Here is a 24,990-nt window from a genome sequence, read left to right as displayed (position 1 = left end):
TTCAAAGAATGATAAGAATATGTTAGAAGCAGTTCAGAGACAATTTACTAGATGAATGCCAGGAATGAGTAGATTGTCTTATAACAAAGATTGGATAGGTTAGGCTTGTACCAACAGAAGTTTAAAATGTTAAAAGATGACATATTTGAAAGATGTAAGAGAAACAGAAGGCTGGAAGAACACAGCAGGCCAGACAGCAATCTGGAGGAAAGGAGCAGTCAACGTTTCGAGTATTACCCTTCTTCAGTCCTGACTTAAGATGGCAAAGGAGCAATGGTCTGGAAGCTTGTGATTTTAAATAAACTTGCTGGACCATAACCTGATGTTGTGTGACTTCTGAATTTTTTCCTTGTTCATAAGTTTATTTGTTTGTTGGTATGTTTGCTTAACAACTTTTATTTGTATTATTGGTAATAGTGTTGATTTGGTAGCTGTCTCTTTAAACCCAGTTATAATGAAGATGCAGTTTAGCAGCCAGCTAATATCCAAAAAACAAAGTTTGAGGGGCCTCTGAAGGTGTAATAGTCATGTTCCTATCTCTGAGCTAAAAGGTCAGGGTTCAAGCCCCACCTGCTCCAGAGATGTGTAATGACATCTTTGGACAGGTATATTTAAAAAAATTTAAACATTTCTGATACCATGTTCTAGGTTCCATCCATTTTGCCTCCTTGAAACAATTAGCTATCAAACTCAGGATGACATTAAGATCTCTAAACTTCTAGTCAGGTCAACAAATTTGTCCCAACTTTGATCATAACCTTATAAATAGCAAACAAAAACAGAAATTGATGGAGAGACACCGCAGACCTAGTAGCATCTGTCAAGAGAAAGCAGAGTTAATGTTTTGGGTCCACTGACTATTGTTCAGAACTACGGGGAAAGCAGTGGCATAATATCATAACTTGCATAGGGTCATATTGGACTTCAAATGTTAATTCTACTTGTCTCTACACAGAAGCTACCAGACCTGCTGAGTTTCTCAAGCACGTTCTAGCTTTTCTTCCACATTTTCAGCATTTAGAATATTTTGCTTTGCTTTGTCCTTCGAGTGTGGTAGCTCAGTGGTTAGCACTGTTGCCTCAAAGCACCAGGGGCCTGGGTTCAATGCCGCCCTCAGATGACTGTCTGTGTGGAGTTTGCACATTCTCCCTGTGTCTATGCAGGCTTGCTCTGGTTTTCTCCCACAGTCCAAAGATGTGTAGGCTAGGTAGATTGGCTATGATAAATTTCCTATAGTGCCCAGGTTAGGTTGGTTAGATGCGGGGAATGGCTCTGGATGGGATAGTCTTCAGAGCGGCAGTGTGGAATTGATGAGCTGATTGACCTGCTTCCATACTGTAGGGATTCTATGATTGATTGATCCTAGCTTGGTGGAGTGGAGATATGTCAGATTATGAGGTTGTAGATTGTGAATGAATACACTTATGTTGCTGATGATAACTGACAACACCTCATGTATTAGCTGCCCAGTTTGTGCTGCTAGATATTTTTGAAATCTATCCCAAGGTGGTAAGGTGGTAGTGTCACACAACATTGATGTAAGCGTATCCTCCATGTAAAGAGATGACTTCATCTCCACAAGGACTGTGCAGTGGTAACTCCTACCAATGATGTCATAAATATGTACTTCAAAGTTAGATTGAGGGAGAAGTTTGGTCAGTAGTGATGCTACTGAGTATTTTTGGCAATGGATATCTAAGTCCCCCAACCAGAGTATATTCTGTGTTCTCTGTTCATCTACACCCTTCAGTGTATTTCTATTTAGCAGTTAGTTCACTTTTTTTTGGTCTTCAAAAATTAAATTACTCCTAATACAAAGTCAAAATACAAAAAATCTGCAAAAGTTGCTGGAAACACTTGACAGGTTATGCAACACCTCAAATTGAATATTCCTCACATTTGTCTTTTTGATTCTTTCTTTCTGCAATCTTTAATAGTACCTCTCCTGGCCAAATATCTATTTTGTATATTAACTAAATTTCAATACTGTATTCTGAGTTCAAATTATCAAACAAGTCAGAAGACAGTGAAGGCCAAGTCTTTAATTTTATTCAAGGATGAGTCAGATAGATTTTCAATAGACAAGGGAGTCAAAGGTTATAGCATTCAGATGGGAAATTGAAGCCCACAATCAGATAGGTCATGATCACAAGTCTAAAATACCTATTGAATTGTAATCTTCCTATGCAGGACAACAAAACTTTGCAAATGAACTTTAAAACAGTCTTTAGCATGGACACTGTCTTAATTTTTTGCACTAGGAAGTAAGGTGGTGAATCACTGCTGACCACACGTTGTAAGTACACCCACAGTACTACTTAAATACCTTATTAAAATAATTTCAAGTCTGAAGAACTGCCATTATTAGAGGCTAGTTGAAATTTTCTTTTTCACTTTTAAACAGATCCCTCATCAATACCCTATTTAAATGGACAAATAGGTCAAATTATTTCTAAATTATTTTATATTTAAATATTAATTACTGACAGCATAATCAAAAGTATTGTATTGGAATTAGTTAGCTTGAAAATAAAAGAGGTTTAGATTAGTATGCACAATTGAAGCTTAAAAAGAAATGATTTAATTATGTTGTCTCCATTAATATTAATTTTGTTCCCTTACTTTACTCCAGGCTAGTTATTTAGTTACTGATAAAATTAAGATATAATTAAGGAAATAAAGAACTGAAAATGAATCAAGGAGGCATCACATCCCCACCAGCTGCACAAGTGCCATGAATTGCCTGAAGAAACATCACTGATTTTCATACTGAATGAACATGCACTGCTTTCCATCTGCAAAACCTACAACTACCTGCCAAGAATCCATACCATTCCCGCGCACATAGAATATTTGTCTTCTTTGTGCATTCGTGCATTATGCCTTTGAACGCTATATGATTTCATATGTAAAGTTTGTCACTCACTTAGATAAATCATCTTTTTCGATCAATGAACACAAAAAAAATTTGCCGTTCGAGGTTAAGGGCTGACTAATTCTAAAACATGGCAATTAAATCATCTCAAAACTTGTTTTTTTAATGTAGCCATTTTCAAAATTTACTTCAAATATGAAGATATTTTGAGAGAACGTTCACTGCAGCTACCAGTTTGAGAACAAAAGTTATAGTTAGGGTCCATGCACAAAGCTCTCCAAAAGTTAAAATTTAAGGACTTTAATGCTACCCACATTACTTAAGGAAGTGTCAAGGAAGTCCAACAAACCCATAAGGATATTGCAGACTAGATTTACTAACTGCACAAGAATCAGAAGCTTATTTCACTTTGCCCCCAGATACGGATAGAAATAGTTCATTTTAGATAGATGAAAAGCTAAAATTGCTTCATGCTGATATTAAAATCTTTGCATAAATGTAGCTCCAGCTGATAAATTAAATACAAATATTATTTTAAAGATGTGTAAGATTTTATAATATATTCCAATAATAGACATGTTTGACTGTTTTCTGAATTTGCTACATTATTAAAGTGAGAGTCATTAGTTGTCTTGTAAATGAGTTCATGCTTCCTAAATAATAAGCACAAAACTACTTCAGAAATGTTACTTATTCTTCAGTATTTATAAACGGCACAACATTTGGAGAATAGCATTCTGCTCTGCTTTGGTGGCTTTCCAACTTTTGTGAATGTTACTAGGGTGCATTACCTTTCCTTGACCTCTGATGATGACATCTCCTTCCACCACCTCCAAGAACCTGCCCCTCATTACCCCAGTCTTTTCTTTTCCAAAAAAAAACACCCAGCATGTCCTTTATAAATATTTCCACTTCTGCATCTGCACAGCCACCTCCACTGTCCTCAAAACACAGGTCAACTTTCAGAAGGAAGCAAACAATATCCAGCTAAACTTTCTCTGCTATTACTCTTCTTAATTCAGTGAATTGTACTTTGCTAATTTTATGATACATTGGGAATGAAACAGAACTTCTTTCAGGTCAACAACAATTTAAACTCTTTTCAATCAGCTCAAACACATATTTGGGGCCATAACCCATAACCTAATTAAACATAACTCATACCTCTCGATCTCAGTATCGTGGTTAAATTAAGTATTATTTATTCATGCAGTTGATCACCCAAGACTATTTGCTTACATCCTAGAAACAGTGAAAATTCTATCCATTTCACTTAACCCACTGCCACAAAATCTTTCATCATTTTCTAGAATAGACTCTTCAAAAATCCTCTCCATGAGCTCCACACAACATAAACTGGAATGAAACCTGTACTTTTAACCACAATATTGAGTAGTTTGCTGGATCCTGGATTCTCCTCATTCCAATTTTAAAATCATCTTCAAAGGTCTCCACATCCTCCTTATCTTTTCAATCTTACATAACCTCAGCCCCTGCCCACCTTTGTCTTTCCCTTTTTGTCCTTATTCATACTTTCTGCTTTTCAAAGTTCTGCTCCACATGTTCCTTGCCCCTTCTGAAACTATGTACGACAGCTATCCTGGCTCTGCAACTCACATTACAGCCCTATCCTCTATTAGGAAGCCCATTAGATACACTACTCATCTTTACAAGTCCCTGAAAAATCTACCTCTTTAACAGGTGGCTGTTAGCTATCTCCAATCTGAACTTCAAAGGTAAAATATTTGAGAAGATTTTATACCTTACAAGTGTTTTTGCTGTGTATGGTATCAACATTAACAAATTGTATGTTTTTAACAGATTGTATAATGACAATTATAACAGTTGTGCTTGCATGTGAAATCTCTCAGCAAACTAAATATGTTTAATAGAGGTTTTTATTTATAAATTCTATATCTTTCAACACTACAGAAAAGAATACAGGATTCAATTTACATTATGTTTTGTATTTCTTTAATTTCCTTCACATGGCATTGATTTTATAGTGGCAAACACAGAAAAGTACAAAAGCCTATTTCTAGTTTCAAGGTTTTGCCTCACAAGCTATTGAGTATTTACATCATGAAAAAAGACAAACTGTTGTTCCCTCTAAAATATAGCCCTTCCCCCCACAGGGGCAAAGGTCACAGTAGCCAAACCCTTTCAGTACAAACAAATCAAATTTAAAGCAGTTTTCTGCATCCTTTCTGGATTTCTCCCCTAACAGCAGGATTTTGTTTTTGCAATTACTTCTGCCTTAATGATACAGTGAGCATTGAGAGCTGATTTAACTAGTTATTATGCAAATAGCAGAAAATGCAATGAATCAACAAAAGATACAACATAAAACAGTGCATAATTTGTAGTCAAATCAATCATCCAGTAAAACATAAAACAGCTTAGCTAAATATTTGTCTTTGTTCGTTAGATTGTCATTTTAGAAATTATTTTTGATGATATGACTATTTTACATGATATTTACATGAAAAGTTTAATTGCTCTTGCGTGTCATAACTGAAAGAATTAAATACTGTAAAATATTTAACCAGAGCAAATGATTCATTTTATCGAGTACATCTGGTAAAGTGAAAGGTTGAAAAATATTGTTACAATTCATTTCAGAGAGATCTCATTCACATTTTGCAATCTGTGATGTTAAAATGTAATTTTATTTCCACAAATGTGCTTTTCATGCTATTTTTGTGGATAACCAACTCAAGTCAGCCAATTGCTTATCCACAGTGAGTCAACCTTGTTTGATCACCAGCCTGTTCTGAGTTTGCGGATTTGAAGTGGAGAGAGATGTGAGGGCATTACAATCGGGTTCAGTGCACAGTAAGTTAAAGAAAAACTGGCCAGGGTTCCCATTCCTGAGTGCTATCCAATTACTCCTCCTGGAAATGTACTTGTGCAGATGTGAAATGAATACTGTGCTCAATGCATTTATAATATAATTATGCATATGCTTATGTATATCACTAATCTCAGGCTATCATGTCCTATATTTGCATTTTATCCATAATATATACATTTGAAAACATTTTAAAATAATCTCATTGCAGTTTCGCAAAGCTGAAGTGCTTACAGAATACCTACAGAAGGGATTCATCAATGCATAACAGGTTTAGAAAGAGCACAGTAAAAAAAATTGTAATGCTGAGTTAATACTGTACACTCTCTGCAACTTTAAATAAAGATAAAACATTATCTTGGAAAATATCATTTAAAATTGCAATTAGACAACTGAAATTTTGCAATGTGAAATTTGTCACAGTGATGTCTGGCAGGTTACAATATAAACAAAAATCACCGATGAAATTTTAATTATATACATTCCTATGCACTTTACTAAAATCAAAACAAACTTGTGTATAGAATTAGTTTAACTGAATTGTCATCACACTTGTAAATATATGATTTCTTTGTATGTTCTCTTATTTTGTCTGGCTTATTTAAAGTTATAAGTGTAATTTAGCTAGAGTTGATTATGTTTTGAAAACTCAGAAAATTTTCCCCGTTAATTTTTCTTTCATTACCAGGATTTGCCACATTATTACTTACTTAAAGCACTCACTCCAGCTTAGCTTCAGCTAAGGATTTCCAATCTACATCTCGAAATGATAACAAAAACTAAATGTCAGTCAAGACTAATGTTCAAATTGTGATGTTCTGTGTGTGAACACAGCATCCTTCACAAATAAAGCACAAAATTGAGACCCTGCAGTTGGTAAAAATGTCACATTCAATTTCCAGTCTGCAGTGAGTGAACTGATCTTAAGCAAGAGAAAGATGCTAAAAATGGCTCCCGCATCCATCAAGTGGCATTGGGGAGTTATGGGGGAAGGAGATCTGGTAGAACTCAATTAGCTCTCCAATTATCTTTGCTTAAAAATGTGCCCTTGTGGGTGCAGTGACATTGGACCTGATGTAATAACCTCACTTTTCATACACTCCCCCACCTCCCACATGCCCGGGGGTTAGACAAGTTTGCCAACGTATTGTCTAAGTTAACATACAAAAGAGATGTGGTATTGGGCAGAGGAAAAATAGGTACCAGTGAAAATAAAACTCGAGAAATAATTACTGCCTGGAGGACAAAACTTGAAATTAATTTAGGGAATATGGTAACATTCGTTGATTGAGCACAATATGTTTTTCAATTCTTTGACATGACTCATCATGAAGTCTGCTTAACTCACAAAATGAATACCAGGGAATCTTCTCCAACAAATAAATTTGTGTCCCATAAAATATTACCCTTATAGCTTTTGAATTCTTGTGGGCAGTCTCAACAATGATTTTAGTAACAAGATTCGTGCAAGACAGTTTAGGATAAATTATTGTTGAAGACTGCAGCTTTAATTCATAGGTTATGTCAAGTTCATACCTTTTTATGAGAAAAATCTCCAAACTGTTGGGATTTTATTATGTAAAACACGAAAATCATTTGACAAAACCTACTGAATATATAAATTGCAAAGCTCAGATTTCACTAATCATACGACATCAATTCAATATAATATTTTAAAATAAATATACCTCAGGTTGAATATTTTTTGTCACAATTTTATTTCTCATTTTCATATGATCCTGAATCCACATATTCTGTTAATTTCTCGAAGTTATGAAACATGTAGCCAATAGAAAATGAAGCATTTTAAAAAGCAGAGCTGAATTTCTAATTATTCTTGCTGTTCTATTAGCATAATAGTTTATAATTGCAAAAGTAAATGTGTTTTATATGCAGATTTGTTTTAAATTTTCAACACAACTCAGCTACCTGTGGATAATTGAAAGCTGAATTTTGTTTTTGAACCTATATTTGGAAAGTTTTATACAAGGTAGTTTTTTAATGCAACTGAGTCTTCACGAGGGATAAAAGGGCAGTTATTTTACGCTGCTGGGTTCCCATAACAAACAAATCTACACTTATAAATCAGAGAAAAAGGAACTGTTTACACTTCATTAAATAGTTTCACTTGTCTTTCCTTTCTTGGCATGTTTGCCTGTTCTTTAAAAAAAGTTAACTCCAAAGGTCTGCGCTTTCTACTATTCTGCTGTTATTTTTCCTTGTGCTTTTCTCTCGATCAATTCTCAACCTCATTTTCCTTTCACTCCAGAGATCACACTTCTTTCACAGCCCATGTACTATGTATTCCTTCGACCCCAAGTGTAATTGGTAAAGACTGTATAAACAAAAATCACTTGCGAATAAACTCATTCAATACACTAGCGTCCATGACTACCACATTGTCGGGTATCATGTTGCTTCATCTGTGCTTTGGTTTTGCAAAAAAAAACACCTTCCATTGGTAACAGTGTAGAGCTTGGTCTTTTTTTGTTAACATGTGTAGAGGTCATATAGAAATTATATTAATTTTAACGAAGGGAATCATTATTATTGGATTTCGATTTAAAAAAAATAAGCACTGCTAGTTGCAGCGCTTACTTGGATCACAATTTGCATGCAAAAAAACGAGCAATTCTGGCTTTATTCCAGAGAGGTAACGGGATTTCAAATACAATTCATACGTAGAATTAGCAATTAGAAAGCGAGAGTGAACCATCAACATTGAAGAGAAGTGCACTGGTCTACGCAGCGAGCCAAACATCGGGAGGGTTAAAGAGAAATGCGGTTTGGGGTGGGTTTGAGGGAGGAGAGATGTTTGCATTTGCGAAAATGCAAAAAAAATCTGGACAGCTTTGAGTTGCATAAGCAGCAGGGCTCGCCCTTGTACGGCTGGTGGCGGGGAAGCCCCTATCGAGCTGCATGACGTGTGAGGCAGGGTGAAGTGTGTGACCAGGAGTTGGGGATTCCCTCTCGGGCTGCACGGTTTTCAGGTTGTTGGGCAGCTCGGCTAAGTTTTCATCCTCGACGTTGCCTCTTTCCGCCCTGAACCCGGCACTGCCTCTTCAACAGCAAAGAACATTCGGGCAGGAAGTGAAATAAGTCTTAAAAAAAATGACGCACGTAAGGTAAGAGTGAAAGAGATATGTGACCCTCCAGTTTTATTGGCAGCCTCTCAAACACGATCTTGTCCAACCCGTTCGCTGCGACGCGAGAAGCGCTAAATTGTTAACCTAAATAAAGCCCGTCTATTCTTGCGGACAAAGCGTTCCCTGTTGCAGCGTCGGGCTATCCAGAATTGGAGGAGATGAATGTTCTTCCGGGTTCACTCGTTGTGTGTATATATATTTTTTCTCTTTCTCTTTCTCTATCTCACGATTTAAAGAGACAGCAATATCTAAAAATAAGGAAAACTGAACGCGTCGTAGAATTTCATGTTCGAGGTTAGAAACTGAACGTGCCAAAAATATACACACGCACAAAAAAAGACGAAATCCCATGTAAGTAGTTTGTGGGATACTAAAAAAATTGCGAGCTAACACGTGCAAGTCGCTTGGTGGCAAAAAGGGGAGGGGTGGAAAAGTTTAGCAGGTCTGCTTGTTTATTTTTCTCCCTCTTTGCGTGTTGTTTTGGAAGGCGGCACCCCGCTGCTGTCGTCTCCAGTCTCTTGCCCTCCCCTGAATGCTGAAGGTGTGTGTGTGTGTGTGTGTGTGTGTGAGAGAGAGAGAGACAGACAGCGACAGCGAGGCAGAGAGTGAGCGAGTCCTGGGACTCGCTGCTGATTGTCACCTGAGGCACGAGGGGGCGTCGCGCGAACCCCGGCCACTCCTAAAGGGGGCTCTGCTCTCAATCGGGGGTAATGGTGATGATGCTAATGCTTCTGCTGTTGCTGCAGTCGTAAAGCCAAATCCCACTCGCTGCCATTCACCAATTTCAACCCCCCCCCCCCCACTTCAGTGCATCCTTATGGCGTTCTCCTTTTCTCAGGAATGCGGGGCTCATTTGGGTACTTTCTTTTAAAATGCGCACGGAGATGCATGTGTGCACCATTTATGAAATGTATGTTTCTCGTTCACACTTTTGTTTTATCCAACGGTATGGTGCTTGGATGCTTACAGTGGCGTGATGCTTATGACGGAAAAGTACATTTTCTTATGATCAGTTAAAATTTGTTGCGTTCGTGTGAAGCGACTTAGCACGATTCGTTCACTCATTTTGATTGAAATCGCCGGTGAACTTTGCTGTTGCTATGTGATCTGTAAGAGTAAATGATTTCCTTCCGCTCGACTTTTAAGTGGATCAGGGAATAGAAAGTCGCCATTTTGATTCGTTGTCATTGGCAGTTTTACACGTCCGAGGTATTTAAAAATAAAGCAAGCACTTGGAGGGCATCTGTTTTCTGACTCCTTCATATTTTTTTCATGGTTTTCCACGTCTGTTATTATCGGGGCATCAATCTCAACTGATGCATGGGCTTTTTAGACTGAAGTTGTGCTCCGAAAAGTTGTGTGTATTTGTCTGCTTTCATTGAAAAGAACAATTGGAATTTGCAGAGCCTTTGAGGGATTTTTACTTTCCTAGTAGTACATTTGAACGTTTTTGCATCTAGTAGATTTTCTTTTTTTCTCCTGTTGTTTAAAGAGTTTTCTCCCTCGCAGATAATTATTTTGAGGGAGATGTCATAAAAATACATTCATAATTTGATTTTTTTTTGTAAACTGTAATACCAGAGGATTTGTCTCTTTTTCGAAAGGTAAAGGAGTGTTACAGTTACTGGAAAAAAGATAGCAATATTGAAATTCTTTACTATCAAACGAATGTTAAGATATTCATTGTAACTAGATGTTGACCATCACCTTGGACTGGAGTACTCCAGGAGTGTGTGTCCATAATAAAAAGTAAAAGTTAGGACAATTTATTCATTAAACAAAACAGAAAAGATTAATGCTAATCTTTCTCCACTCTTTCTTCCACCATCTCCACCCCTTCACAATTTAAGGCAATACACTTTAATTACAGGCCAAGTTAAAGTGTGTTTTGTGTTCTGAAGCTATGGTCTACCAGGCTTGCACTTAGATTATTTGTTTCATGATTATTGTAACTGCACTTGAGAAATAATTGTATTATCTGCAGGATAGTTGAGTTCATATAAATATGAAAAGTGCTACATAAATACAAGCATTGCTATCACACCAAATATAAAGCCAGATGTAATGTGTCAGGCTGACAGGGCAAATAGAATGTTTTGGACAATTTGAATTTGTTCAAAAAGATGATGTTCAAAAAATTAGAAAGTAATCTGCAGTCTTTTTGAGGGAAAGAAGAATCAATATCATGCTGCTTTGGAATTGCAGCTTTTACTCTTGATCATCAAGTAGTAACTTCTCCAGTACTTCTATTGAGTTATACAGAATGCACTTTAGAAAATTATATATTTGTGAAAATGAAAACTTACGTTAATTACAATCTCTTACAGTAAAGATTCTCGTTGGATTAGGCATCATACGTATTGTTTAAAATCTCAACCAAAATGTAGCAAATAGCGTGAGTTGAACGTATACTTGTGTTTAGCCAACCTTTGCTTAATTGACATTGTATAGTATTGTATTTGTTTGCTGCTTTGTGTAACCAACTAATTTACTTAAAACATTTTTTTGTTCAGAAATATTCTATAATTCCCAGCTTTTTAACATAATCATGTTCTTTACTGGAAGAGATTGATTTGTTATATTTGTCATGCAAACAGTTTTTGGGTCAGTTTTGAGTGGGAAAAATTTAGAGATTGGTTTGAAGCCTGTTTTATGTGTATCTACTGAAGTTTATTATTTTGATTTATTTTTTTAAAATAAACACACCATGGAACAAACCATCAATCTACCTCCTAATTAAAGTAGTTTTCACTAAAATGGCTATAAATTGAAAGACATTTCACATTAATTTCCATGTTTAAAGATGGAAATGTTGTCCATGGGTTTAATCACACAAGAGAGGCAATCATAAAGTAAACACAAAACATGGTTTTCTTTTTTTTAAGAAAAGTATTTTTTAAAAAAGATGAACAATAAAATATTCAAGTTTTTGAAATGCAAACCGTCTCAAACTTTTGGAGATGATATGGGACAAATAAAACTGGGTGATTTTGTTTGCAAAAAAAAATGGTTTGCAGCTTCACATCTAATAAGCTAGTCCAATTGCAATTCAGTCTTCTATGGCAGACACTTGTATTTTTCTCAGTTTGTATTAGTATATAATTTGTAAATTACTTCACATTTTAAAATGAATATAATGCACACCACTTATTGGTATAAATCTTCTAAGTAGGGGGACATGAAATATACATATTAGATTGTGATGAGAATAATATTGTTTTAAAAATCTTCAATTATACAGAGGGAAAGTGTGCGCCTCTGTCAGCTTTAGGAATGCTTCGTGTAGCAGTTACTGTTTCCTCCTGACTAATAATAAAGTATTTGTTTTTCTTTATTCATTATAAACATGCTTCTTTTTTTAGGTACTTGTATCTAACATCAGTTATTGCTCTAGATTAAAATGTTTTGGGAATTTAACTAGAGAAGTTCTAATATGTATTGACACTTGAGATTTCAGTAACAAATCTAAGTAACCATGCGATTAGACATTACTGAAGTAAATCTGCCATTGATTGGATTGCATTGACCAACTGGAACATTTACTAAACTTGATATATTATAATAAATGAATATTGGAGACCGATTATCTTATCAAAGCAAGTTAAAGTATGCAATTAAACCCAGTATTTCAGTTCTCATTGGATAGAAATCTTCCATCTTTATAATTCTGCAAAGCTTTTTATAAATATTTATAAATCTTGGTGTATACTGTGTATTCTAATGATAAGTTTCATTTCATGAACAGTGAAATACTTTAGTATGCAGCAATGCTTATAAAGTGGCTGATTTATTTAGAAAGATTACATCACTGGTTAAAGGGCAGCTGGTTTATGCAATAAATGCTGTCACAGTCAGCAATGCCTATATGCTACGAGTGAATTTTTGTTTGAAAAATTGAATTGTGGTATAAAAATGAGAAAATTGAGATGAAACATTACAAAAAATGGTTCTTTATACACAAATAGGAATTAATCTTATTGACAGTGTTTATTTGAAAAGTTAAATTAATTCATAGCAATCCTGATCCAACAATCTGCTCATTGGGGAAACATAATAAGTCAGAATTCATGTAAATATGTTCTACTGCTCATAAATGACCTGTTAAGTTTAGGACCAAATGTGATGTTGCTATTTAATCAAAGAGTTTTTAAAAAGTTAGAATTTTTTTTTGATTTAATATATCATACTCGTTGAAGCCCAAACAGTAAAAGCTTGTTTATTTAAAAATGAGTTTGTAATAATAAAATTTATGGGCTCCTTAGCATTGTTAAGTTTCAAAATGTTCGCTTGCTGCTGTCATTTGCAATGATAATGTAGAGTGGTGATACAAATACGGTGTTTTATTACATATCATGAAGCTGAACATGACTCCTTTTAAAGCATTAAGTAAGGGTATATCATACATATAGGAAAAAATGTTAATGCATTTCATTAAAAATCCAAATGCTTTTTCTAATGTGGCAGATAATACCCCTTAGTTACAGTTGTAGAATAAAACTATGGTCACCAATAAACTTTTTTAACAAGGTTTAAATTATTACTTGAAATACTATTTTCTTAATTTCATAAACTGAAGAGTCAAGTCCCCAGGAAGAATTCCTTATTATATAAAATGTTGTTCTGCAAATGCAATTCTTGCTGGTAGCTCACTGCATGAAACAGGGTCTGACTTGATGAATGGTCTTTGGTGCCTGTGGGCCATGTTTTTTTTCCAAGATGGAAAGGAAATGGTACAGCTTATGAGTGTGGTATCCTGCAGACTGACACTGCCATGTTAATTTTCACCATTTTAGTTATCTTCTGGATGTGAAGTGTTTCATGAAATAGGGTTGTGTAATATTTAAGATAGGTATTTAAATGCTTCATATTAATGAAGAAATATATACTAACTTCATTTAAATCACAGCAATTTGTTTATTGTCAGGCATACAATGCAGGCACTAATGTATCCTGGAGTGTTTAAAAGTCCAGCTGGCTGCCAGTTGAGAGAGGTTGCATCACTTTCTTTTCACTCAGTAACTTTATATATCATTGATTGCCTTGCACATATTTGATAAAATCAATCCAAGTGTTGACTCTGTGGCCTTCTAGAAACTTAATTTTAGCTTATTTATAGATGTAAACAAATAGCTTTGAGTAGTGACAATTTGCACAAGTAAGGCGATATTATGGAAGTGTACTTCCAATGACATAATGATTTTGTATGAAGTCGCTGACCGGAGTGCTGAATCAGGACAACAAAATTGATCAAATTGAAACTTGTTTATTAATTCATATTTGGAAGTACTACATAGCTTCTGAGCAGTACAGCCTTTCCAGTAAGTAGCTTATTATAAAAAAAATTGCACTGGATTTTTCAAATGATCGAGAAAAATATCTTCACAATCAAAAATCAACCCACAATACAGTTGTGAATTTTTTTTTGTAGGGTGGGGAAGTGGGTGGTGGGTGCGCAGGAAACTAGAGTGAGGAAGTAGAATTTTTAAAAATTAGGAGCTTGAACTATATGAGAGATTTTTTTTTCTATATTGAAAATGTGGCCATTTCAGTTTGCAAGGAAAGAGGGGATTCCTACCAATACTAAGCTTTATTATGATATCCCACAATATTATAGAAATGGTCCAAAGTTATAGTTTAATAATTGTTTATAAAGCTTTAAAATGTTTCTAAAATTACAAACAGACACATGAACATACAAATCATGAGTAAGCCATTTATTCCCCCCAGCCTGCTTTGCCATTTAAGATGATCATGACTGATCAGATTATGGCTACATCCATAGTTCCAGTTGCTACCAATTAAAATTAATTCTGTATTGTTAAGCATAACATTCACATAGCTGGAGAAACTGATCATCATCTCATGGACAAGTATATAGTTCTTTTCACAGAATCTAGCCATATTGTCTGAGAAATTGTGATGTGTCACATATTAGAAAAAGAGAATCTATCAATATTTAATATCCATTTGTAATGGCACCATAATGAGGTATATGCCTGATTATCTATTGTAATACCTGATATTAATCTGGAAATCAATTTAGATTATTTTGTTCTTTTTTTAAATATAATTTAGATTCGTGGCAAACTTATTAAAAAATGGGAAACAAACCTTGTACAACGTGGTTGTGTTCCTTGATAATGTTAACTTCAATTGCATGAAATGTAGGCATAATATATTAAATGTCATTGTGTCACAGTTATCGGCATTAGCTTAGCATAATTATATCGAGTTAGAACTTATGGGGTAGGGGAAATCCCATTACTTTTTTTTAAAAGTGTGAGACTTTATTTATCTGTTTTAGTAGATCATGCAATGGTTGCTGATAGTTGTCATTGAAAATCAAATATAGTGGCTTATTAACACTGAGTCCAAGAATAGAGTCTGAGGATATACAGGATCATCAAATTAAAGGGCATAGGTGACAAACCAGGTGGAAGGTCACAGAGCTCATTTTGAACAGGCCAGCACCAGTTTTCCTTTAGCTGAACAAAGGCTTAATTATTCAGCTTCGAAGCCAGTTGATGATGACCAGTTACTGTGGTCAGTCCAGATTGAACTGGCAGGATATATTTCTGCTGGGAACTAACTAATTGTCTTAATCTGTGCCTGCATTTCCAAGCGTGCACACAGGCACGCACGCGCGCACACACAAACACTTCTAAAGCATTAAAACCTTAACACTGAAACGAAGTTTGTTAAAAGAATGGCTTCAAAATGTTGTGCTTTACAATTATCTCTCCATTTTAGTTTATTATCAATGTGTATAATTTTACTTGTTTACCATTATAATATGAAAGAACAAATTGTTCAGAATGCTACTAAATGTGTTTATTGCATTGACATATTTGAGGAAATTGATAATAATGAAATACAATAATGAATTTCCTGTTTAAAAAAAATTATGTATGTTAAAATTCTGATCATGTGTATACCCAGTGGTCAGTCTTTTGGATTTGGCTCTATTGAATCAAAAACTGCAGGAAATAAGCCTTTACTTCATAAACATTTCTTATTAGCATTCACAAGCCAATATTACCAATAATAAGCATACCAAGTGTTTCATCTTTAGTGATAATTAAGAATTAGCATTTTACATGTTTAAACCTCTTAAAGTGCTATCTTTTATAATTAAGACAACATGGACAACTCTTGAGTGATTCAAACCTGATCCTTTTTCTAGGATAAAGACACATGCCAAAACATTTAAACCTCAACTCTGGAATGACAATTAATTATTCAATAATTCTGCAAATGTGAATGAGTGTAGTTGTATGAGGTTGTGTCCATAATGTACGAAACAGAATTGGAAAGTCAACAATTAAAATGTGTGCATTTTAATACAGACTTATTTATGTAATTAAAAATTTATAGTCAACCTTAAGATTAGATTTACATTAAATTTGTTTGGTTATCAATTGTTACAACTTCAATTACTGATATTTTTAAATACTCTTGCAGTTCAGTTTCAAAAGAAACAAGTCACTATGGAAGTAAATGTTTTAATTTGAGACCTGGTTATCAAATTAGGATATTTAGTCACAAATGTGCACAAGCTATTTGTCTTGTTAATTTTACTTCCCTTCTATTCTCTCTTGCTACTCCAATGCATGCTTGGGAATCATTGTCTCCCTAGGAAATAGTATGTGGCTGCAGTAGCAGAAATGAACCACAATGGTCCATAGATACCAATAAAATATGTGATTATCTTTAACAAAAAGATTAATTAAAAACCAGAAGTTAATCTTTCTGAAGATGTTTTTGTAGTACTTGGATTTTGTTTGTCGGACTTCAAGTTCAGAACGTTAACAGAATTAATGTCCAAAAACAATGCACCCATAAATATTAGCAAGTTAATCTAAATTGCTAGTTTGTTTACAGAGATAGAATGTCATAAGCAGCATGCAATTATATTCTTTAAAAATCCAAATTTTAAGTAGTAGCATGGAACCAGTTAAATGCTATTATGTAGTGGCTTGCAAAAAATGACTGATGCTAATCACAATTTATATTGGACAGTGTTTCTGCATCAAGCATTGCTGAATGAGTAAGAAAAGTATAAATATTAAGGTTCAAATTTTAATATTAAGATTTTCATCTGAGTAAAATAAGAAAAGATATTATTAGAGACCTAACTGTGTGCTACTGGTAGATAAATATCTATTGCTTAAATATGGAACACGGAAGTTTTTGTGACTACCATTCCACCATCTTAGTTGAAGTACCAATCGTCCTATTGTAGTTTTGAGATAACCTCCTGTAAACATTTAATACTGGTTCTGTTTGAACATTTACGAAAGTGTTGTTTGTGGTTTTTCAAGTAAAATAGTCAACTTTATTTTGTCACTTATTTTAGACAGTGACTAACTCTACATTAGAATTCAAAGCAAAACTTTAGAAGTAGAAAATTGATCACAGTTTGAATTTTTGATAATTTTACTGTTCATATTATTTAAAATAAGCTTTAATTAATCCTCAGTTTGTCTTATTTCAAGATTTTCCAAATTTAGTTGATTCCCTGTAAGTTTCTGGTTGAAAATGTCTTCTGACAATTATTGCATTTTCCATGTAATCTGTCACACAATTCGAAAACTAAACCACCTTCAAATAGCAGAACTATTTTATGTGGCCGCGGTGGCTAGCAGCAAAGTAAACCTCATTGCTTTATGAAATAGAACAAACTGCTTAAACATATTGATTCATTATATTCTGTCAATGTGTCTCAAAAAATATTGAAATGCACAATAGGAGGTATTTTGCAAATACTAATCTAATCATTGGGGTTAGATAAATACATGCCAAGTATTCTCACAATGTAATTTTATTTGGATAGATGATTAGATTACATCCTTTTAAACTCACTCCAGTGCTTAATTATTCACTTTATTCATGCCCAGAAGATACCTCCCAAGGTTATTGGGGGCGGGAGAAAGCAATGAAGCAACATCAAGAGATTTAATTTTTGTTTTGCAGAATGTAATCCCACAGCAGGATATAACTTCCGATAGGATAAATTTATGCAACAGTGTAATGTATTTCACATACCAGCAGTCCTGCAGCATTAAAAACCAAAGTGGTTATTATTAGTAACTTTAAGATCAGTATTGATTTTTTTTTGTCCGCAGTTCTTCAACTTTACTGTTTTAATCCAGGAAACATTCTTCTAATTTCTGAAACAATGAAGCTGATATTGGATAGTTTACTGTTTTTAGATTTGCTACTCATTGCCTGGCACCAACAAAGACCCAATTAATTTTAACAGTCAGATCCAGTGAACCTTCTCAATGGACCCTAAATGCTAACTTTGCTTTCTCTCTCTGCTGCCAGGTCTGTTGAGTTGTTTTTATGTGAAGATAAAATGAAAGAATTGCAGATGGTGTAGATCGGGAACAAAAGCTGAAGTTTCTGGAAAAGCTCAGCAGGTCTGGCAGCATCTGTGAAGAAAAAATGTCAGTTAACGTTTCAGGGCCTGTGACCCTTTTCTCGGAAGTTCTCAGCTTTTGTTCCTGAATGTTTGTTTTTTTTCAGCATCCTTTTTTATTTAGTTTTAACAGCCAGTTGTTTCACTAACAGATGCCGGACACTTAACTAGAAATTGTAAACAATATTTACGATATAACCCAAGACACTTGTTCATACAACTGTTACCACTCAATTATTTTCCAATTGTATGCTTTTTTTGCCATAACTTGTACCCATACATGATATTGAATCAAGTATGCAATGCTATCCAGTCAATATAATGGTTCCGAAGTAGCATTTAATATTATGTTTGAAGTGTTCAAACTATTCAAGATTTGATCCCCATTTGAGTTGTTAATAGATCTCTGTAAGAGAGTTTATGTTGGCCTTAGTGTCCTGGGATAGAGGAAACCCACCAGAGTTCCTGTGTACTATCCAGTAGCTACTGCTGAAAGTGAAGATGCTGCCTAATTGTACAGTCATTTCTTGGCTGTTGTTCCCCAAGTGCCCAAGTAGTCTACGTACACTTTAGTTTCAATACTATCAACCAAGAGATCATCATATGAAATGCAGAAGTCTGATGAGCATCAGTGAGACCATACACTTCCTAAAAGTCCATCTCTTCAAAACAGGGAGGAAATTTAGTGGGGTAGGGAGGAGACTGCAGCTGAAGTAATGCTTCAGATATTTTTAAATATGGTACAATTAGTTAAAACTGATTCACTATGTGTGTTTGCAAAACAACAGTTAGAATAAAACTTTTGTCTTTAATTGTAGCTGTTGTTTGCCTTTAGTGCTTGTTTCAACAACAAAATGTTGAACTCTGAATCTTAATGCAATTTGTTTGAAAAGCATAGGTGAGCACGGATGACAGAAGGCATAAGTCAAAGATCTCCCCCAGTTCGGTTGCGTTCAGTTTTGTAATAACAACTGATCAACATCCTTTATAACCTAGAATCCACCATTACTTCAAATGTCTTTTAAGGTTAACAGTCAGTTGTTTGTCATGCTACCATCTTTTTTGGGAAGGAGTGGGGTGGGGGTTGGGTGACTGTCAGTCAGGCTAACATTGCAAGCTCTGCGTGGAAGTGTGTTATTTTCTGGCCACGCTGGGTAATACCTTGGCGTTTTGACAGTGGGACTTGAATTTTATCATATTCAGTAGCACATAAGTGGAGCTGATAGATCAGTTTGATAACTTTAAGCTTAAACCTCTGTGCTGCATTTGCCCTCTAGTATGCTTCAATGGAGGTTTTATTTGCAAGATTTGGATCTTGAATGGCATCTAATAAGCCACACTGAAGTAAGTTCGCGCAAACAGCATCTCTGCCAGCTAACCCTAAAAACGCCTTTTCTCAAACTGCTTCATTGCAGAAGAGTTCTTTTTAAAAAAAAGACCTCGATTTATTTAAGTAACAGTTTGTTTTGCCTTGTCTATTGGGTTGTTCAGTTACCATTTTTGGTCTGATTATTTATGTTGAGGGCACTTATACGTGAGCTCGCGTTTGTGTCGGAAACGGGCAAGCGCAGTAAAACCACCCTTCCACAAGTATTCCCGCCCACAGTACAATACTTGTGCATGTTTCTCCTCTAATAGAATGGGTAAACGTTGCCATGGAAACAGGACCAAGGATGTTGAATTTAAAGGGCCAGTAATCTTTTACACTCAACATTTATTTGGTTAAAAAGTGAATTAGCTCTTCACACACCGTTCCTCAATAGATTCATAATAAATTACTTTAAGCTTTCCTGCAGCCGAAAGCATTGCTTATATTTGCTCAGTAATGTTTTGTCAAGGATACAATTAACCATTCGGGTTTAGTCTGGGAAACGCAGATAGAAGCAGGACTCTGGTACCCACCAAGGTAACATTGAGCTATCCAAACACGTAATAACAGATTCTTTTTTGAAAAAAAATCCTCACGTTCTTCAATTAAAATGCCAGTTAGAACGAACAATCTTCACTCTGTCCTCACTTCAAAATATCGCAAAATAACGTATTTGCCTGTTTACTTCATTTTATAGCTGTAAGATCAACTCAGTATTTCATTTTAAAAGCCTGAAAAAGTACTGTCTACAATTGATGAAGCTATTAAAGAACATTATTATCACCTCAGATTTAACCCGTCTAGGGATGGATTAGACTGGAGATATTTTTAGCTGGACCAGTGACAGTTACGCCTCTACCCCGCGTTATCGGTGAGGTACCGAAGAAATTGTCGGTTGTTTTAATAAATTTTGTTTAATCTTTCCACGCAAAATTATCACTCCACACGAAAGACTGCTGCACCACGTTTCAAATAGTGTTAACTATACATGCGTTGTGAATTCACTATACAGCATGTATCCTCCCAGATCGACTCGTGGTTTGGCTGATATATTTGAAGACTGTAGAGGTCGGCCGTGAACGTGCGAGTGATGGCTGCTCACTATATAGCGGCCGGCAAACCACAGTTAATCTTCCCGTAGCGCGTTCGTTAACCTCGTTGCGATCTGTGACGAGATCACTTTCGTTCGGCCGAACAGCACAACGAAAAAGACTGTGAAAGCATATCAGCAATCGTCTCGCTACTCCTTGTCTCTCACTCACATAACGCTTCCGACTGTCTGTTTCGAGTAGCGTACTGTGTGCGGATAGCAGTGGAGAACATCTCCCTAAACGCGCATCTGCAGTTGCAGGAGTTCGTGTGTACACTGCAAAGCCCGTTGAGGGAAGTATTGGAGATAACAAGGTGTAGAGCTGGATGAACATAACAGGCCAAGCAGCATCAGAGGAGCAGGAAGGCTGATGTTTCGGGTCGAGACCCTTCAGAAATGAGGGAAGTATTGGGGCGGGAGAGAGGTGGGTGGAGGATCGAAAAGATAACTTCCTAACGTACCTGACTAGATGGCTTGTTTCCACTAGCTGATCGAATTGCTGTGGACAAGCAGGTGAGACGTCGCTGGTTGTCAGGTGTGTTCCTGCGTACAGCAATTTTTTAAAATAGCCCCGCAGAAACTTGTGCCCTCACACCATGCTCAGAGCGCCGTCTACCACGCCAACTACAGACACTTTCCAATGTGCGATGGAATTGAACCGTTGGTTCAGGCCTCCCTCGCCTAAAACACTTACGGTCTTGAAACGTGAGCTGTCGTCTACGAATGCCCAGATCGTTACATGTGATCGCGATGGGAAAATCTAATTGTTTTGTGAATGTATTCGACATCTTTTTTTAAAAAAAGTTTGTAAAAGAGTATGAGATGTTATTGTTCCAACATGCAATCATAAAAGTGGCAAATTAAAAAGTTTAAGGGCATGTTAAGTAAACGCATTGAAGAAGGGAAGATATTTGCATAAGGTGAGATGAAGTATGTGATAGGCGACTTTGGTAAAAAGCACCTGCATAAACTTGTTGAAACGAATGGCTTGAACGTGCACAAGCCGAACGAATACAAGGACTATCTCAAAGTGAAACACTCTGGAAGTTCAATGGGGTCGAAAGGCAAATTATTAATTTTCATTCAAACATGAGCGCCAGAGTATGTTATTTGCACGGAGGAATCGACTCGAGTTGAGGAATAAGAACAGGAACGCAGGGAATTCTTGTGTTTCGTTCTGCTGGTAAAATATAATCCATTATTAATAGACTTGAAAGAATATACGCTTCGCTTTATCAGTGGAGAAACAAATCCGTATGCCTTTCTGTCAAAAATGTGACTAGAATGTTGGGGCGCGATGCTGTAAAACTGGCTGTGTTCTATAGACACCTATAGTATAATTTAAACCAATTTGGAAAATGCCTGTTTTGTGCTTGGGACTGAAACAGTGTGTGTGAATACTTCCGCGAGAAGATTGATTTTCACAGAACATTTGTTTTGGGTACAGTTTAATCGTTTTTGTCTCTGGAGAGCAAGGTAATCGAAACAGTCAAATATTTGGGATGCAATGAGATAAGATTCCATCTCTGGACGCAGTTATCACATTTTTCATTTACGTAAAAAAAAGTTGTGAACTGTGTGCAAATATTTATTATCCTTTAATGTCAAACTGAGCAAACGTGTTAATTTCCAGGTCTCACAGAAGAGGATGAGTTCATTCCAGATGGTTTCCTGTCCTGAGTCAGGTTGGTCGTTGTCTTCAACAAAACTTCCGAAATGTGTACGTTTATATGTGTGCTTTTATGACTATGTATAATCGGCACTTCTTAATTCCACAGGTTTGTGTGATGGTGATATACAATGAGAGCCAGTTTTCTGACTGTTCAATGCATTCACTTGCCTCAGGATTAGAGGCTAAAAGCACTGGTTGTCCGAAAATGTAATTGGAAACTAATTTAATAGTTTATATTAATGTGTTTCGGCAAGACGATAAGAAATCAGAACGGCTGTCATAGACTGTCCGGGCGATCACTAATTAACATGTCATTGTGTGCCGACTCACTAAAACTTAGAACTCTGGTTTCCTCACGACAGCATCGCTTTGCAGAAATGATGTCAGTTGAGACTTTGTGGGGGGTTGGGAAAAGGGGGAAGTGGGATAGTGAGGGTGGATGCTGGGAAGGAGAAGCTTTGAATCCTAGAGTAAAACTTCAGCTAACATGACAGCGCGACGATTGTCAAATTGATTTCTGAGCCGGTGACTTTGGGGGGAGGGTGGTAGGGGAGCGAGAAGAAGAATTGCGCTTTGTAATCGAATGAGCACTTAGGTCCGGTGGTGACATCGACTGGGGCCAGAAACACTATGCGGCTGTGTGACTGAGAAGCGTGTTCTCTGTTCCAGTGACGAGGCTGGCCAGCTGCTGTGCCTATATCAAACTCACCCACTAGGGGCGATAATGCGATTAATGATTTTCAAACCTCAAACTTTCTATGAAACCCATTTCGGAGACGGTTTAGAAACAAACCGGTCCCCAAGCGAGTACCCACAGACCGGGTTGAGTTGGTAAGCAAGCATATCGAGGTGATACACGTTGGCTTGCCTTGTTTGTTGTTCATCTATTTGAAAAGACTCCGCGCTGGAAAATGATCGATAGCAGAGTATCGCAGGAACATGGGGATTCCTTCGTCCCCACAGCTCACAATCCACTGGGCTCGTGTGATAGAGTTGGAAAAATGAATTTTCTCCAACTCCTTTTTATTTAAACAAATTCTAATTAATTCATTTATTGGGGAGCTATTTACAGAGTCATACAGCACGGAAACAGAGCATTCGGTCCAACCAGGCCACGCCGACCACCAACCCCAACTCGTCCAATCCGCCTACGTTTGGTCCATATGCCTCCAAACCTTTCCTATTCTTATCCAAATGTCGTTTAAACACTAACTGTACCTGCATCCACCACCTCCTCTGGAAATTCATTCCACACACGTACCAGCTTTATAAAAAAATAAAAATTGCCCCTCATATCTTTTTTACATCTTTCTCCTCTCACCTTTAAAAAACATACCCATTAGTCTTGAAATCCCCCGACCCTAGTTGCAGTCCCCCCATCCTAGGGAAAAGATACCTGTCATTCATCTTATCTATACCCTCCTGATTTTAAAAACCTCTATAAGATCATTCCTCAACCTACTACGTTCCAGTGGAAAAACTCCCAGACTGTTCAACCTCTCCTTTGTAAGCCAAACCCTCCATTCTGGGCAACATCCTAATAATTATTTTTCTGAACCATCTCCAGCTTTCTATAACAGGGCAACCAGAACTGGACACAATACTCCAGAAAAGACCTCACCAACATTACGTACAACCTCAACGCTACAGCATGGAGGAAATATTGTTATGATCTGTGGATCCCATCGTAAATTGGCACAGGGCAGAAGCTGGCATCCTGTTTTATAAATGTTATGAGAAACGGAGACATACAAACTAATGAACCCAGTGTAGCAGAGGTCACATTTTGCTTTCTGGCACCAATGACACGAGTATTTATAATGAAAGGCAAAAATCTTGAGTACTAGATGGATGGATTGGGTCATACTTTGAGGGGAATAGTGGTAAGCTGCACATAGCACCCATTCCATTTTAAGAAAAAAAAACTTGCTTTTCTTATAAGAGGGGTGGACGTTTAACAAACCAAGGTGGAACCTCGAGGTCCTAGTGACTATTTGTGTGTTCTCTTTCTTCTGTCCCTCCCTGGGTTTGCACAGAAAGACAAATGGGCTTTCCCCACCATCGCTCCCAACCCCAACACACATACACACACACACACACACAACCTTTACTGTCTGCAATCTCTTTTACATGTTTTTGTAGAAAAAACTTTTCTCTGCTCTCCAACATTGTGGCTCTTACTAAGCGAGGAGGAACACAAAACGTGCATGTGTCTCTATATGATCGCTTCTTACTTGCCTGAAGGTTCACAGTTGACTTGCTGCAGTGATCATGGTTGAAAGCAGACACTTGGGATTCCTTATGTTGGCTTGATTCCAGCAGATTCCCTCCTCTCTCCATGTCTCTCACTGACTCTGTCATTCCCTGCTTCTGCTTCAGCTTCTAACAGTAACCCCAACAAAACCCTGACATCACCTGTTAGGGACCAAGGAGGCAACCTGTGTGTGAAGCTATGGGATATTGGAAGGGTGTTTAATGAGTATTTCTCTACGGCCTTCACTTTGGAAAAGGAGAACATAGGTATGAGATTCAGGAAGAAGGACTGTGAGGAACTTGCATGGTTAGT

The 24,990-nt window shown here is 36.4% G+C and overlaps 1 protein-coding gene across 2 annotated transcripts in view; it reads left to right on the top strand.

Moving 5' to 3' along the window:
- Window positions 1–8,690: 8,690 nt before the first annotated feature.
- LOC125452223 (protein lin-28 homolog B-like) overlaps window positions 8,691–24,990 on the top strand; it is a 258,127-nt gene continuing 241,827 nt past the window's right edge. Inside the window, exons 1-2 of one of the 2 annotated variants that reach the window (XM_059645259.1) lie at window positions 8,691–8,851; window positions 9,109–9,223. The gene's annotated coding sequence lies outside the window, so the exon portion shown is untranslated. The remainder of the gene's footprint in view (window positions 8,852–9,108; window positions 9,224–24,990) is intronic. The other variant, XM_048530383.2, reaches the window with a different exon arrangement.

This window comes from Stegostoma tigrinum, chromosome 4, assembly GCF_030684315.1.
Source record: "Stegostoma tigrinum isolate sSteTig4 chromosome 4, sSteTig4.hap1, whole genome shotgun sequence".
Taxonomy (NCBI): Eukaryota; Metazoa; Chordata; class Chondrichthyes; order Orectolobiformes; family Stegostomatidae; genus Stegostoma; species Stegostoma tigrinum.
This window is presented reverse-complemented; position numbering and strand designations above follow the sequence as displayed.